The following is a 16,319-nucleotide window of genomic DNA, read 5'->3' on the forward strand; positions in this document are numbered from 1 at the left end:
TTAATAGCCACTGCTGCCAAATTCCCCTTCTCCTGTTTTGAAGAATCCACGAATTTTGCTTCCCTTGCAGAGCTGTTGTTTTCCCTGGACCACACTCCTGAATTGTGGTGACAATTTGTAAATCTGGTTTTAATGGTCCTGAGCTGCCTTTGAGTTCCAGAGATCCGTGGAGGACTGGGGGAGTGTGAGTGGGACATCAAACCCACGCAGGGATCAACCAATAAAGGGATTACAAGCCAGGCTGGGACAAAGTTGGTGCATTTAATAATGAGATTTCTGAAGGCAGCACAAGCGCTCTCACCTGCTGACCGCGGAGCTCTGCGCCAAGCCAATATTTGCTCCTGGTCTGCAAACTCAGGGAGTTTGGGGTGCTCTGGATGTGATCATCAAACCTTGCTGACAGCTCAATTTATCACTGGGCAGGTTTCAGCGTTTTTGAGTCGGGAGAACGTTCTCCCTCGTCGTTGCCTGAGTTTTACTCCTGGTGAAAAATCTCCGGCGAGATTCCCGGCGACAGCTCCCTTTGCATTCCTGGCGCACACTCAGCCAGCCAAGCAAGGCTGTAAATAATTGAGCACCCATCATTCCCTTTGCAGTCCCCAGCAGAACCAGCCTGCTTTGCTCTCAACAGCAAATATTTAGTGAGGTAATCAATCCAAGAAAAAAATCTTAATTTGGATAAGAAAATTAAATGTTTTTCCCAGATCTTCTATCTGATTATCTCTGGCATCCATCCTGCTGTTCTCAGGGTAGGTGCTGTACCAGGAGATAATTATGAGGATCACAGAAGCAGTTCAATTAACTGCAGCTAATGCTTCTTATTAGCATTTTGCTGGAGCTTGTGGAGTTTTTCAGCTGAAACAGATAAACAAGCTCAAACATTCGCATAGGAAAGCTCAGACAAAAACAGAAACAAAGGGCCAGGGAGGCTGTCAGGGAAAGCCCAGAGCAGCTCAGGAGAGCAGGGACTGCCTGCAAACCCTGGGATCTCACAGCTCTCAGGGCGTGGATGCAGTGCCTGCGTTTTGGACACAGGGCACAACTGGGAGCTGCTGCCAGCTCAGAAATGGGACAGGATGGAACATCCTCAGGGATGGCCCTCAGCCCATTCAGCTCCTGCTCCAGGAACTCCTGTCCCAGGGCTCAGGTGTGGGCACTGCTGCTCCTGTGCTCCTGCAGGAGCCGGTTCCCCGTGGAGCTGTGTCTCCAGAGCGTGCTCTCATCACCCCTGATCTGCTCTGGAGTGTGGGGAACCACCTCAGCGACAGGCAGCACCTGCAGGATGCCAGAAGGACACAGCATTTCACATCTCCTGGGCCTGGGGACACCTGGGCTCCCACATCTCCGTTTGCAGGTGCAGTTTCAGCCCACAGGACACCCCAGGAGCGTCCCCAGGGTCAGGACGGTGCCTGACTGAGACAGACAAACCCAAACCCCGCTCCCAGTGGGGCTGTTCCGTGCTCAGCAGCCTCTGACTGCAGCTTCAGCCCAAGGCAAAGGTGCAGATCCTTGCCAGCATCCAAATCCGTGTCCTCAGCTTCCACATCTGCTCTCCAGGCTGCCCTGGCTGCCTTCCCTTCCCTGTCACCTCCTGACAGGCTGCTCTCTACACCTCCCATGGCCCAGGGCCAGCAGCCAGAGAGCTTTCTCCACGTTCAGGGTTTTATTCTGGTGTAGTTTTGCCCCTCAGGGCTGATTTCCACCACCTGATGAGGGCAGGTGGGATTGCAGGTGAGATGTTTGGTGTTTGACCAGCAGTGCCCTCACTCCTGAGGATCCTGAGGCTGATCCTGTAAACCAAAGCTCTCCAGCCCTTCCTGTCCCTGAGACTCCATGAATTATCCAGCCTTTGAAATGAGGCAACTTCATGGCTTTTTACTTCCAGTTCCCTTCCAATCCTCTCTAATTATTTTTTCCTGGTTTCCTTGACCTGATTCTCTCTGTGCCTCATTTCTCATCCTTCCTGGTGCCGGCAGAGCTGGGGTTTGTTGTCCCGGAGCTCCAGGGCCTGGCTGTTTCCACACACAGTCCTGTCAGTACAAATACCTTGGAATCATCCTGGCAGCTCTTCCCAGGCTGCTCCATCCTCAGGGACAGCCCAGCCTCACGTCTGGCCCCGGCGGCGCACGGCTGAGAACCTTTGCCAAGCCCTCGGTGACGGCAGCGAGGCAGAGCCGTGTCCTTGTGCCGCTTCCAAAGGCTCGGGAATCGCGGGAGCGGCTGCGAGGGAGAGCACAAAGCACAGCAGGTCCCATCTGTGCCCTGCCCGAGCTGTCCTGGCAGGGGCACCGAGGCATCCAGGGCAGAGGGAACACCCCAATCCCTCCCAGCGTGGGACTGGTGCTGTGCCAGGGCTGCTGGGATGCAGAATCTCCAGGACAGGCACCTCCCCAAGCTCAGGCCCACCCAGCATTTCCCGTTGTGACAAAGGCTGAAGAGGCTTTTTGGCCTCCTGGGAGCTTGGATGTGCCCAGGGTTTGGTTTGGATGTCACAGGGATTGGATGTGCTGGGGAGCCCTGTGAATTCAGGATTTGGGATTCCTGCATTCCCCATTGTACAAATCACTTCACAGGACGTGAGGGGAGCAGATGAGGAAGGACAGGGCTCCACGAGTCCATCCCCAGCTCTGGAACAGGCTCTCGCTGTGCACAGTCCCTGCCTGGAGCACACAACAGGCTCTGCTCTCATTAAAGATAATAACCCACCTCGATTAACACTTGTGGGGCCTGTTCCCTGCACACCCACGACAACCAGAGCAGCTGATATCAGGCACTCAGCAGAGCGCAGAGCTGAGCCAAGACAGAAATAGCCTTTTCTTGCCACATCCCCTCCACCCTAATCCCCCTGGGCTCAATCCACGCTGGAACCAGGGAAGGTCTGAGGGAGCTGGGAGGTGGTGAGAGATCCCAAAGCATCGTGGAATCAGTGAACTCCTGCAAAAACACCAAAGGACTCAGCCAGCTAAAGCTGACCCAGAGGTTTCAGGTTTGAGGGGGCTGATTGCAGCTCCATCTCCGAGGGAATGAATTCCTTACCAGGTGAAGAGCTGTCAGTGGATGATGCAGAGCCAGGCTGCCAGGCAGGGACTGCAGAGCTTTATCATAAATGATGGGCATGGGTTTTCCTGATGGGAATTCTCTCTCACAGACACGAATAAAGATTCCAAACAAACCCACGTCGCTCCAGAGAGGACTGGGAATGTTTCTAGGAGGAATTCTGGCGTGGAGGTCCACGGATGGCATCAGTCAGGTGGGGAGCAGAGCAGAGGAGGTCCCAGGGAGAGGCCAGCTGCAAATCCTCGCTGTTCCTCACAGATTCCATCAGCTGCATCAGGGAGCCAGGAGTGGGAACAGCCAGAGCCGAGCTCAGCGACACCAGGGAGTGGATAAACCCCGGGATAACGGACAAATTAGCAATTGTTCGGAGCAATTAGGATACAAGTGGCTTCAGAGGACATTGTGACAGCCCATGGCAGTGCAGGGAGTGGTTCTTAGGGGCAGAAAGGGTTGATTTGGAGGCTGGGAAGATGTGGAGGTCAGACACACCCGGATCTGGAAGGAGCAGGGACCATTTCACAGGAGGTGGATCCCAAAAGCACAATGACAACACCAGCGACTCCTTTAACCCCTGGGGCTGCTCTCAGCAATTCCCCCCTCACCTCGGTGGGGGCAAACCCAAGCCCCAGGTGAGTTTGCAGCAGCTCTGGGGCTGTCACCTGCAGAGCAGGTATTCCCACTCCTCTCTTCCAGAGCAGGATTTTTTTCCTTTCTTAAAGGTGTTGTCTCAGAGGTGCTGCCACCATGGGCTCTGCTCTGGCACCAGCTGGAATTTGTCCACGATGGGAGCAACTTCTGCCATCTTCCCACCCTGCAGCACCCACAGAAAGCCAAACATGGATTTGGGAATCACTCTAAAACCCTATGGCTTGGTTTGGACCTGTGACCAAGCCACACCACCCTCGATACCTGCTGGCTCTTGCAGGTCCCCAGTGCCTGAGGGCAGTGATTTGGGTAATTTTCCTGCATTTGTCCACCTTTCCCAGGAGTTTCTCAGAGTCCAGATGCCCCAGGTGCAGCAGGATCTGTTTTTCCCCCAGACATTTTGGAGAGCATCACCCTCCCAGCCCAGCCCTCCACAGTCAAATATCCTTGGGATGCCTCAGAGCAGCGTCCCTTACCCCCAGAGCTGCCAAAGCAATGGGAAGTCCCTTGAAGAGAGGTTTGATGTGGCAGCTTGGAGCTGATAAGCCATTGATTTCTTCTCCTTTTTGGGCTGGAGGAGATTGTCAGCCCAGGGAGACGATAGCGAGGCAGGGATGATAACAGCACAGGCTGCTGGAGGATCCTGGCAGGCAGCTCCTGCAGCCCGGGGTGGGATGTCCAGACAAAAACACGCTTCAATTTCTCTTCCCAGACTGAGACATCCCAGATAAAACCCTTATCTGGCCTTCTCTCCAATCAATGAGATGCTTCAGCCTCGCTCAGAGCGCGGCAGGGCAGCAACAGCTTTATCAGGCCGGGCAGGGATGGGGAGTTTGTCCCCCCAGAGGTGCCTCGGTGTGTCCCTGGCACGGTGGCACTGCCAGGCTGCAGCTCCAGGGAGGCTGAGGGTGCCAACCCAGCCCAGCCTGGAGATGCCTCCACGGGGAATTCATCGAGGCAAAGGTAAAAACTCCCTGAGCTCACCTGGGCTGCCCTCAAACATTTCACTGCCGGGTTTCCGACTCCCCCAGACACCTGAAACCTCATTTCCAGCCCTTTCCCGGCTGCCTTCGAGCAGGAGAGGGCAGCAAATCGCTCCTCTGGAAGGAAGGGACAGCAGATCGGGAGAGCACGAGGTCTCCATTTGGGGATGTTTTGCTGTTTGCTGTGGAAATCTTCAGTCAGAATAATTTTCTGTTGCTCTCGAGGGCTTGCTGCAACCAAAATGTTTGGATCTGTTCCCAGCAGATCCTCCCAAATTCGGGCTTTTGAAAGGATGTGATGCAGATGATGCTCAAGTTTTGGGTCACAGACACCAGTCCCTGACCTAAACTGGTTTTTAGAGCTTTGTGCTTCCATCTCCACCAGTAAATTCGGGAATGTCAGATATTCCCTGGCACAGGGGCTGTGTCATCCTCGGTGCTGCAGCATTTGAACAGTTTTCAGCCCATTTTCAGCCGTGCCATAAATCCACCTCTCAAACAATTTCCAGGCACAGAGAAGGGACCATTCCCATGGGGTTCTTGCTGGTTTCCTCCCAATATCCAACCCAAATTTCCTCTCTTTCAGTTTGAAGCTATTCACCCTTGTCCTGTCACCTCATCTCTGGTCCAAAATCCCTCTCCAGCTCTCTTGGAGCCCCTTCAGGCACTGGAAGGGGCTCTAAGGTCTCTCTGGAACCTTCCTTTCCCCAGGTGAACACCTCCAGCTCTCCCAGAGCAGAGGGGCTCCAGCCCTGGCATCCACTCTGTGTCCTCCTCCTCTCATTCCAACAGCTCCAGGTCCTTCTGGAGCGACACATCCTGGGATTGCTGAGTGCTGCCATCCTCTCTGTGGGTTCTCAGCCCTACAGACACCCCACTGACCCCACAACCAGGCCTCATTCACCCTCCATGCCCCGCTGGGATGAGTTTCCCAAATCCCACTCCTCTTACTTGCACGTTTCCCCGAGACAACCTGAAAAACTAAAAGAGAAAATAGAAAACCCCGAAAGTTCAACTGAAAGTACTACAGAACCTTCCTGGGTGGGAGCAGCTGAAAATAGAGCTGCCCGCACACACCCACCCCCCCAGCTCGTGCTTCCAGAGCCATCCCCAGCTCCTGTGTTTGTATTTATAGCCCAGCAAAGCCCACTCCCCTCGCCAGGAGCGGGGATTGTGTCTGCTCAGCACGGGCAGGCAGAGGCACAAACCCACCAGGCAGAGTGAGCTCATTTCCCCCCCTGGAATTCCTCCTGAGCAGCAGCAGCAGGTCCCAGCCAGCCCAGAGGGACTGCTCACAGCAGGGAAACACCCCTCAAATCCAGGGAAAAGCCAGCTCGAGGCACACAGGTGGTTGGAAACATTCCCGAGGCCAGGGCTCCTCTGGTTTAGGCTGGAGCCAAGCTGAGGAGTGCAGCTGATCCCTGGATGAAGATCTGGGCTGTCCTGCCAGCTCCGAGGGGCAGATTTGCAGATCTGCAGAGCAAAGCGGTGCTTAGAGCTGAGCCCAGGCTCAGCAGGGCCCGGGGGTTCGTAGGTAAGCGCCAGCTCTGGCAGTGTCGTTGCTGTTGTCACTTTATCAGCCTGCTGCAATCTGCTTTTCTGCTATATTTGCCTGTTTATAATTAGCCCGCTGGGTTTGCTGTTCTCCCGGTTTTCTTATCTGGTTCCTGACAGTTTTTGAGATGGCTCCATCTTAAATCTATCCTGTGCTTTAAGAAAAGAAACTCTTCTCGAGCTCCCTTTGAAGCTCAGCACGCCGGGGAGAGTGCCAGGAGACGGGCTTCGCGCTCCGAGAGAAAGGGACAATTAGGTGGCAGCAAACATTTAATTATCAAATGGATTGGTGCTTCTTACACTGCCTGGAGTTAAGCAGGTGCCTCACATGCAGGATCCTTCAAATATCAGATGTGAGGAGGCTTTGAGAGCTCACCCAAACGAGCTGATGAACACATTGAGGCTGTGAATGAAGCAGGAGTTCTCGCACGAGGCTGGGAGAGGAGTTCACACCTGCAGGGAGCAGCTTCCCAGGTCACTGTGGGACCTGCTCCTGCCTGCAAAATCCTCCATCCATGCCACTCACCAGCACCCTGCTCATTCTGGGGATGCCCAAACCCATTTCCCTTCACTGGAGTGGGCTGAAGCCGCCACAGCTGTCTTGTCCTGCTCATGGGGCAGTGGAAAAGACACTTGGGACCCCTCAGCTTGTGCAGTCCCTCGCCAGGCTGTGCTGTGCAGGGTGGAGCAAAGCTGGGGGAGAGGGTCTGAGCATCCTCACATGGCCAGCAGGAGGTCAGGCTCGCCTGGGATATTTCCCTGGATGCTGAGGGGAGAAATCCCAGTGCCAGGATGGAGAGGAGATGTCACAGATCCTCCCTGTTTCGAGACAAGGCTGACAGAGCTCTCAGGAAAGCTGTAAACAAAACCAGAGACATTGCAGGAAAGCAGCAGCATGATCCAGATACAAAGCAGGAAACAGAGGCACAAAACTCCCTGCAGCTCCCTTTCATCCCAGGATGATCTTAGAGGTCTTTTCCAACCTAAAAAATTCCGTGTTTGTGTCTCAGATATCTCAGCACCAGGGGCCACAGCACCACCTTGTCCCTATCCAGCCTGCCCAGGTGACAACCCCTGAGCCTGCAATTCCAGCAGGAATCTTCCTGAGACCTTCCCCAAGCACCAGGCAGGAATCTTTGCCAACAAAAATAGAGCTTCTCCCACTCTCCAGCCTCAAGTTGCCCCCTCAGCTCTGCCACTCCAGACTCCCCCAGTACTGACCATCTGCACCAGGGCCAGGCCAGCCCTGGGAAATGGGAAAGAAAAAAAAAGGATTGATTAAAGCAGACCGGGGGCTGTCAGAGCCACTTCCTAATGCAATTTCCCAAACATTTCATGGTTCATCTGGGAATTTCTGTTCTCGCATCTTGCAGGGAACAGCACATCCCCAAGACAGAGGGACAGGCCTCATGCTCAGCCTCATAAATCCATGCTGCCTTCCCAAGTCTCATCCTTCAGGAACCCCATGTCCCCTCCTGCATTTCCTTTTTTCCGGTCTCAGGATGTATTTCTGGTGCTCCAGCCCATGCCTGTGGTCTCCTTGCTCCTACCAAAGCTGTCCCTGTGTTGGAACCCCAGCTCCACCATTCCAGGCTGAGATCCTGTCCTGAGTGGTGTGTGCCAGCTCCCTGGAGCCGTGCTGCTGCTCTGCTCCGTGGATGCCAAAGCTGAGGCCTCCTCCCTGCCCCAGCTCTCCTGTACATGGTGAGGCAGCAGGTTGAACTATTTCCAGATCTGCTGTCGTTTGGAGGCAGAGAGAAGGTTTGGGTTTGGTTTTTTTTATTCCATTAAGTGTCAACTTGGGTTTTACAAATCCCACCAAATACCTCCCTCCTGATGGAACAGCAGGGCCACGAAGATGGGCAAGTGTCTGGAAGGGAAAGGCCTGGAGTGGCTGAGGGCACTTGGTTTGTGCAGCTGGAGAAGAAAGAGGGGAGACTCCTCGGGGGCTGCAGCTTCTCCTGAGGGTCAGCTCTGCTCTGTGACCAGGACAGGACCCAGGGAGTGGCTGGAGCTGTTTCAGGGAGGTTCAGGTTGGACATCAGGGAAAGGTTCTTTCCCCAGAGGGTGCTGGCACTGCCCAGGCTCCCCAGGGAATGGTCACAGCCCCGAGGCTGCCGGAGCTCCAGGAGTTTGGACAACACTCGCAGCACAGGTGGGACTGTTGGGGTGTCTGTGCAGGGCCTGGGGTTGGACTCGAGGGTCCTTGTGGATCCCTCCAGCTCAGAATATTTTGTGATTTCAATGCTTGGCCTCCCCTTCAAATTTCCAAACCTTCCCAGCCAGTTCCTCTTCACCACCTCCTAGGGAAGACCCCAAACACAAGCCCTGCCTTCCAGGGGCTCTCAAACCTGGTTTTTCAGCCCAAATCAAACTTGTCTGAGGCTCGAGGGCCCAAATGGGCTCCTGCTGCTGTGGTTTCCCCCCCGTTTGCTTTCTGCTGGTTCAGACACACGCAGTTCCCAGAGAGCCAAATCCCTTGGAGATGCAGCAAGGGAGCCTTGCTCATGGCTGGAGAGTGCAGCTGAAGCAAGGCATTAATTCCACTTACAGGATGAAATTGGCAGCAGAGCAACTGAATTTTCCGTCCAGCTCTAAAGTGCTCTCAAAGTGATCTAATTTATCACTGCGGCAGCAGCAGCAGCCATTCAAAGGCCGCCCCAGCTCCCTGCCTCTGCCATGGCGTGAGGAGATGACTTCAGCAGCAGATGGATCCAAGTTCTTTGTCTGGCTCCAGCTCCTGGGTCCTCACCAGACCTCGGCTCTGGCAGACTCGAGCCTGGGTTTTGTGCTTCAGACCTCCACAGGAGGAGGGGAAATGGCCTGGGGCTGCGCCAGGTCGGACATCAGGAGGAATTTCTTCATGGAAAGGGTGGTCAGGCCTTGGCAGGGGCTGCCCAGGGAGGTTTGGGGTGCCCATCCCTGGGGGTGTCCAAGGAAGGCATGGAGGTGGCACTCAGAGCTCTGGGCTGGGGACGAGGTGGGCGTTGGTCAGAGGTTGGACTGGGTGGTTATGGAGAGCTTTTCCAATCTAAATGATTCCATGACTCAGTGATTCTTGGAATCCATGATCTGCCCTGAGGGGATCATCACCAGCGAGGCTCTGGGTTGGGCACCAAGGAGCTCTCGGTCCTGTGGGGCTGTGAGGGGTAAAATCTCTGTTCCTGCCTCTTTCCTTGAAGCAATGAAGATCCATGTGGGGAGTCTCTGTCCCTGGAAGCAGCCAGAATCCATCCCAGAGGAGATGGGTGTGCGCAGGATGTGCCACCTGCCGAGCCTTGAGGGCACCTGTGGGTACAAGCAGCCACAGGCAGGGAGGTGACACTGGAGGTGGCCTCAGCACTGGGGTCCCTTCATGGCTTCATTGGGGCTGGCAGGACTCAGCTCCCCCTTCACATCTCTGCTGGCTGTCACAGGTTCTCAGAGCAGGGAAACACATCTAAACCCAGGTAAACCCACACAAATTACATAAACCCACAAAAACCCCCACACAAACTCCACACAAACCCACAAACCCCCATACAAACTCCACACAAACCCCCAAAATTCCACATAAACCCACAGAATCCCCCGTAAATCCACACAAACCCACAGCACCTCACACAACCCCCTAAAACCCACAAATCCCCACATAAACCCACATACCCCCATACAAACTCCACACAAACCCACAAAATTCCACATAAACCCACAGAATCCCCCATAAATCCATACAAACCCACAAAACTGCACATAAACCCACAGCACCCTACATAATACCCCCTAATACCCCACATAATCCCACACAAAACTCCATATAAACCCACAGAACCCACACAGAAAATCACATAGGCCCACACAAACCCACAGAAACCCTACACAGACCCCCACAAACACACATAAACCCACAAAATTCCACATAAACCCACAGAATCCCCCACAAATCTACACATAAACCCACAGCACCGTACACAACTGCCTAAAACCCCACATAATCCCACACAAACCCCCATATAAACCCACAGAAACTCACATAGGCCCACACAAACCTACAAAATCCCACATAAACTCACAGCACCCTACACAAACGCCCACATAAACCCACAAAACCCCACATAAACCCACAGAAATCCTACACAGACCCCCACAAACACACGTAAACCCATACAAACCCCACACAAACCCACAAAATTCCACATAAACCCACAGAATCCCCCACAAATCCACACAAACCCACAAAAGTGTACATAAACCCGCAGCACATTACACAACCTCTTAAAACCCTACATAATCCCAAACAAAACCCCACATAAACCCACAGAAACTCACATAGGTGCACACAAACCCACAAAACCCCACATAAACTCACAGCATCCTACACAAACCCCTAAAACCCCACATAATCCCACCCAAAACCCCACATAAACCCACAAAACCCTACACAAACCCCCACATAAACCCACGGAAACTCACATAAACCCACATAAAACCTACACAGACCCCCACAAATACACGTAAGCCCACACAAACTCCACAGAAACCCCACACAGACCCCCACAAATACACATAAACCCACACAAACCCACAGAAACCCCACACAGACCCCCACAAATACACATAAACCCACACAAACTCCACAGAAACCCCACACAAACCCCCACAAACACACACAAACCCACAGAAACCCCACACAGACCCCCACAAATACACATAAACCCACACAAACTCCACAGAAACCCCACACAGACCCCCACAAATACACATAAACCCACACAAACCCCACACAGACCCCCACAAATACACATAAACCCACACAAACTCCACAGAAACCCCACACAGACACCCACAAACACACGCAAACCCACACAAACCCCACACAAACCCCCACAAACACACGTAAACCCACACAAACCCCACACAGACCCCCACAAACACACGTAAACCCACACAAACCCCACACAGACCCCCACAAACACAAGTAAACCCACACAAACCCCACAAAAATCCCCAAAATCCACCACAAACCCCCTGTGTCTGCAGGTTCCATCACCTTGAGGGACCCCACAACACCTGCAAGTCATCTCTGCACAGATCAGCCTCATCAGCCTCAGCCTTGCTGTAATTAGGAGCTGTTTAAGCCTCGGGTTGAGGCTTCAGTAATGGGTTTGAGGGATCCAACTCCACCACAACACCGCTAATGACACTCTGTAATTAGCAAATATGCAAAGGATCTCATTTTGGGGAGTTTCCTGCAGCTCTTTCGGACAAGGGGAAGTTGTGGGATGGTGGAGGTGGGATCAAGGGCCAGGGCACAGGGAATGGTTTCCCGTGGGCAGGGAGGGAGAGCTGGGATGTTGGGAAGGAATTCCTGGCTGTGAGGGTGGTGAGGACCTGGCACTGGTTATCCCATGGCTGCCCCATCCCACATAAACCCACAGAATCCCCCATAAAGAACCCAAGGCCTGCTTGGAGCAAGCTGGGATAGCAGAAGGCGGCCCTGCCATAAACTCCATGATCTTTATGTTCCCCAGCCCATTCCCTGATTCCCTGACTTTAAGAGGATGCCAAACTCCTTATTTATGTGTTCAAGCTTTTATTTAACCTCCCTCATACTTAGGATTTTAGCTTTTATATTTTTCAAATCCTGTACTGCATTAGTGTGTAACTCCGAACGCCACATAAAGCGTTCACATTTGTCTTCACATTTCAGTCAGACAAAACAATCCCTCTCAGCCTGAAATTCAAGGGAGTGTGTGACTTCATTACCTGAAGCTGTAATTGGAGAATGTAAATGGACCAAACTTATAATTGTGTGAAAAACTCATGACAACTGTTCATCTTGGGATACTTTTGTACCTGTTGAAGTCCTTTAGTAAATACCTGTTGGAGTCAGAGGCACAGAGTGTGTGCCCTTATCTCTAATACCTAACTCTGACATCCAAGAAAACACTGAATTTCATATAACACCGTAAAAATAATTGTTAAACTTAAATAAAAAAACTAAGAGTGCAAGTGTGTAAATTAGAAAGTTTTCTTAAGTCACTGAGTAAAAAAGTTGAAGTTTAGAGTTTAAATGAGTTTAGAGAAAAAAAGACAAAATAAAAAGTATTAAGTGTCTCTTTTCCTTCTTCTTTCTTCTTCATCTTCTAAAAGTTTTTGAATAATAGTGAGTGATTAGATAAAAAATGCCACAGCACAACACACAAGTGTTAAGTCATTAAAACAAAAATTCACTTAGCATTTATTAAGTAAATAAACATATAGAAAACCTTTTAAAAAACCTTTATTAACCATGTTACACCTTTCTATCTAAGTGCACATAACTCATTACACCTTATATGCGATTATATATATATTATATGTAATCCAGATAAAAGAAAAATAAACAACCAAGTCCAAACAAGAAAAAACTGCCTCTCTCTCATCAATCTCAGTCCAAGGGGGGAAAAGAACCCAACCCCAAGTATCCCATCAGGACAACACCTGCTTTTATTCTCTTTATCCTGTGTTTTAGGTAGGGAAGGCATCAGGACGAGGCCCGAGGGGAGCAGAACCTTTTGGTGCCTTCAGGGGTTGCTGAGTTCCTGTGGCAGCAGCACCAGCGCCGTGTGAGGCTGGGCAGGGTGACAGAACACCTGAGAGCCTCAGAGAAATGGCTCTGAGAGCGGCTCCTGACGTCTCTGCAGCTCCTGCAGCCACAGCTCGTGCCCCCTGAAGTCCCCAAGCTGATTTCTCCTCTGACACGGAGCAGGTGACAAATCCCAGGTCACCGCCACGCGCCGGCCTCGGGAGCTGGGCCAGGAACGAGATCCAGAGGTGTTTGACGAGGTCTCCTGGATGTTGTAACGAGGTTAAGCTGTCACAGGCAGTTCAGGGGCAGCAGTTCTTCCCTTCAGCTCCGTGCCACAGCTGCTCCACGAGGAGGAACAGGAATCCAGAGCCTCCCTCAGGAACGCTCCGAACAGCTCTGCTGCAGGAGGCCGTGGCCAGAGGCTCCTAATTATCCTGGGCTGCAATAATTAATTGAAATGAGGATGTACACACGCAACATGAAAATGAAGCGATGTCAGGGCATCTTCCCCTGGGATTTTCTCCTGCCTGAACCAGGCTGGAGAGGAGCTCAGCCTCTGGTGGGAACAGATGTTGCTCACCCCTGACTCAGCCACGCTGAAAACACCACAAACAAAACCCCAAACTCCCCGTGGCAAAACTGTGAGCCAAAGGAAAAGGGGATTTTTGGGGGTTTTGTCTAGAGTTGGTCCCAAGGGGATCCAAACCTACAGCAGAAAAGGTGAGAAGCTGGAATTAACTCAGGTGTCAGTCCCAAAGCAGGGCTGGGGAATGGCCATGGAGCTGTTTTTGTGACTAATTAAAACCCAACACCAGGTGGATCTCCCAGTTCAGGGCTGTGCAGCAGACCCAGACCTCACAGGTGCCTCACAGGGCACAGAATCATGGAATAGTTACTGTGAAAAACAAGGTGCACATAATTTTTATAGAATTTAAAAGCTGAATAAAAAAGACAATTAGGAGAAAAAAATAAGTATACAGATATGGCCGGGTGTCTCTGCATTCAGCCGAGAGAGCTCACCTCACTGACAAAGGATTGGCCCTTAAAAACAGAATCCTACTACATATCCATAAATTCTCATACATATTCAAACATTCTTCTTAGGATCTTTGGTGGTGTTCTGTTTAGTTTTCTCTTGCCCCCTTCCCAATAGATCAATCTTCTTGGTGCCATTGAGATTTATATTCCCTGATACCAGAAATGCAATAAATTCCACCCCCAGAGCTCTGGTCACTGCTGTCTTCATCTGGATAAGATAGTTCACAAAAGGAAAAAAAAGTGTCTCCAGCTATCTTTTTCAGTCTTTGGGTTATACAGACCAAAGTAATTTTGTTTTAATGCTATGTCATCAATAACAGAAATAAAGAAAACTATATTAATGCAACAAAAATGTCCATTCTTATACACACAACATTCATTTTAATATTTGTGAGAAGCCAACAATATAAAATGTACCTATAACAGTTGTGGTTGGAAAAATCTTTAAGATCATCAAATCCAACCCTCAGCCAGCTCCCCATGGTGTTCACCACAGAGCCACATCCTCAAAGTGCCACATCCACAGGGCTCTGGACACCTCCAGGGATCCCCCACTGCCCTGGGCTGCTCCTTCCAAGGCCTGAAAACCCTTTCCAGGGAGAAATTTTTCCTAATATCCAATCTAAATCTCTTCTCCTCCTGTTCCTGTTCCCTGGGAGCAGAGCCTGACCCCCCTCTCCTGCCAGGGGAGTTGTGCAGAGCCAGAAATTCCCCCTGAGCCTCCTTTGCTCCAGGCTGAGCCCCTTCCCAGCTCCTCAGGAATTCTCCAGCTCCCTCAGGAATTCTCCAGCCCCTTCCCAGCTCCTCAGGAATTCTCCAGCTCCCTCAGGAATTCTCCAGCCCCTTCCCAGCTCCCTCAGGAATTCTCCAGCCCCTTCCCAGCTCCCTCAGGAATTCTCCAGCCCCTTCCCAGCTCCCTCAGGAATTCTCCAGCCCCTTCCCAGCTCCCTCAGGAATTCTCCAGCCCCTTTCCCAGCTCTGTTCCCTTCCCTGGACACGCTCCAGCCCCTCAATCCCTTTCTTTTCACAAGGGCCCCAGAACTGACCCCAGATTTGAGGTCCCTCAGCAGAGCCAGCACGGGGCACAATCCCTGCCCTGGTCCTGTGGCCACAGCAGGGCTGGCACCAGCCAGGTTCCACCTGGGCTCACCTGGGCTCTCAGGTCACAATGACAAAAGGAATGTGATGGTCACAGACACAGGAGGGGCTGTGACACCTCAGCAGAGCACCAGGAGGTTTAAGAAGAGCCCAGAGGTGGCACTGAGTGCCAGAAGGAGGTGTCAGGTCATCTCAAAAGGTCTTTCCCAAGCTAATTTCGTGATTCTGTGGGGTGGGGGAGAGCAGGAGCGCCGTGTGTGTCCTGCTGCTGTGTCCTGCTGAGGCAGGAGGAAGATGAAAGCTCTGTTCCACACCCCTTGGAAGTTTGAACAGAGGGAATTGTGTGTTTGAAGTGCTGTGGTCAGTCAAAGGCTGGGCTGGCATCAAAGGTGGGAGTGGAAACCCAGAACTGAGGGACCTTTGCTGTGCCCAGGGCTCTCCTGTTGCCTCCTCCAGCCCTTTCCTGCCAGGAGTTGCTGCGTGGACGAGCTGTCCCCTGCCCTGGCAGCTCCCAAATCTCCACTCCTGCTGCATCACATCATCACTGCTTCCTTCCCCTTACACTTCCTCCATTTTTTCTTCTCCTTTTTGCCTCCTGTCGCTCTCAGTGCTGCTTTTACCCGTCCCCTTCGAAATTCTGTCTGGTTTAGGAGCGGAGGCAGGGATGTCCTGCACAGGCCAGGAGCAGGGACAGGGACAGGGTGACAATTCCTGTGCTCAGCACATGAAGGTGGCCTGGGATGGCAGCTGGTGGCTGGAGCATCTGAGGTGATCCCTCCCCTCTCCTCTGCTCTTGTGAGACCCCACCTGGAATTCTGTGTCCAGCTCTGGGGCCCTCAAAATAGACCTGGACCTGTTGGAATGAGTGCAGAGAGGCCGCAGAGATGCTGCCAGGGCTGGGAGAGCTGGGGGTGCTCACTTGGAGGAGGCTCCAGGAAAACCCCAGAGCCCCTGCCAGGACCTAAAGGGGCTCCAGGAGAGCTGGAGAGGGACTGGGGACAAGGGAGGGAGTGACAGGACAAAGGGGAAGGGCTTTAAAAGTTCAGATGGAATATTGGGAAGAAATTTCTCCCTGTGAGGGTGACACAGGGTGCCCAGAGCAGCTGTGGCTGCCCCTGGATCCCTGGAACTGTCCAGAGTCAGGCTGGACAGGGCTTGGAGCAGCCTGGGATAGTGGAAGGTGTCCCTCACAGGGGACAGGAGTGACCCATCCCCACCCTGCCATCCCCTCCCAGGGGTGGGTGCAGGTGCCACCCTGGCCCAGCCCGGGGGTGACCCCACCCTGGCACCCTCGGACACTTCCAGAAGGTGCTGGGGAAAGTCCAGCCCCCACCTCTTCCCACCAGCCCAGCTCCTGCCTTTCTCCTCTCCTTCCTTCCCCAGTTTCTCACCTC

The 16,319-nt window shown here is 52.6% G+C and overlaps 1 long non-coding RNA gene across 2 annotated transcripts; it reads right to left on the reverse strand.

Moving 5' to 3' along the window:
* Positions 1-1,216: 1,216 nt before the first annotated feature.
* On the reverse strand, positions 1,217-11,397 carry LOC148182403 (uncharacterized). Of its 2 annotated transcripts, none has more exons than XR_015774764.1 (2): positions 11,269-11,397; positions 1,217-9,678 (listed from the first exon to the last, which is right to left on the reverse strand). It is a non-coding gene; the product is annotated as an uncharacterized LOC148182403 (long non-coding RNA). The 2 variants fall into 2 exon arrangements; XR_015774765.1 differs by having other exon boundaries at positions 11,244-11,274.
* Positions 11,398-16,319: the final 4,922 nt, after the last annotated feature.

The sequence above is a fragment of the Pseudopodoces humilis genome, chromosome 31 (genome assembly GCF_049639895.1).
Source record: "Pseudopodoces humilis isolate 2021_Gansu_Grassland_sample_001 chromosome 31, ASM4963989v1, whole genome shotgun sequence".
Classification (NCBI taxonomy): Eukaryota; Metazoa; Chordata; class Aves; order Passeriformes; family Paridae; genus Pseudopodoces; species Pseudopodoces humilis.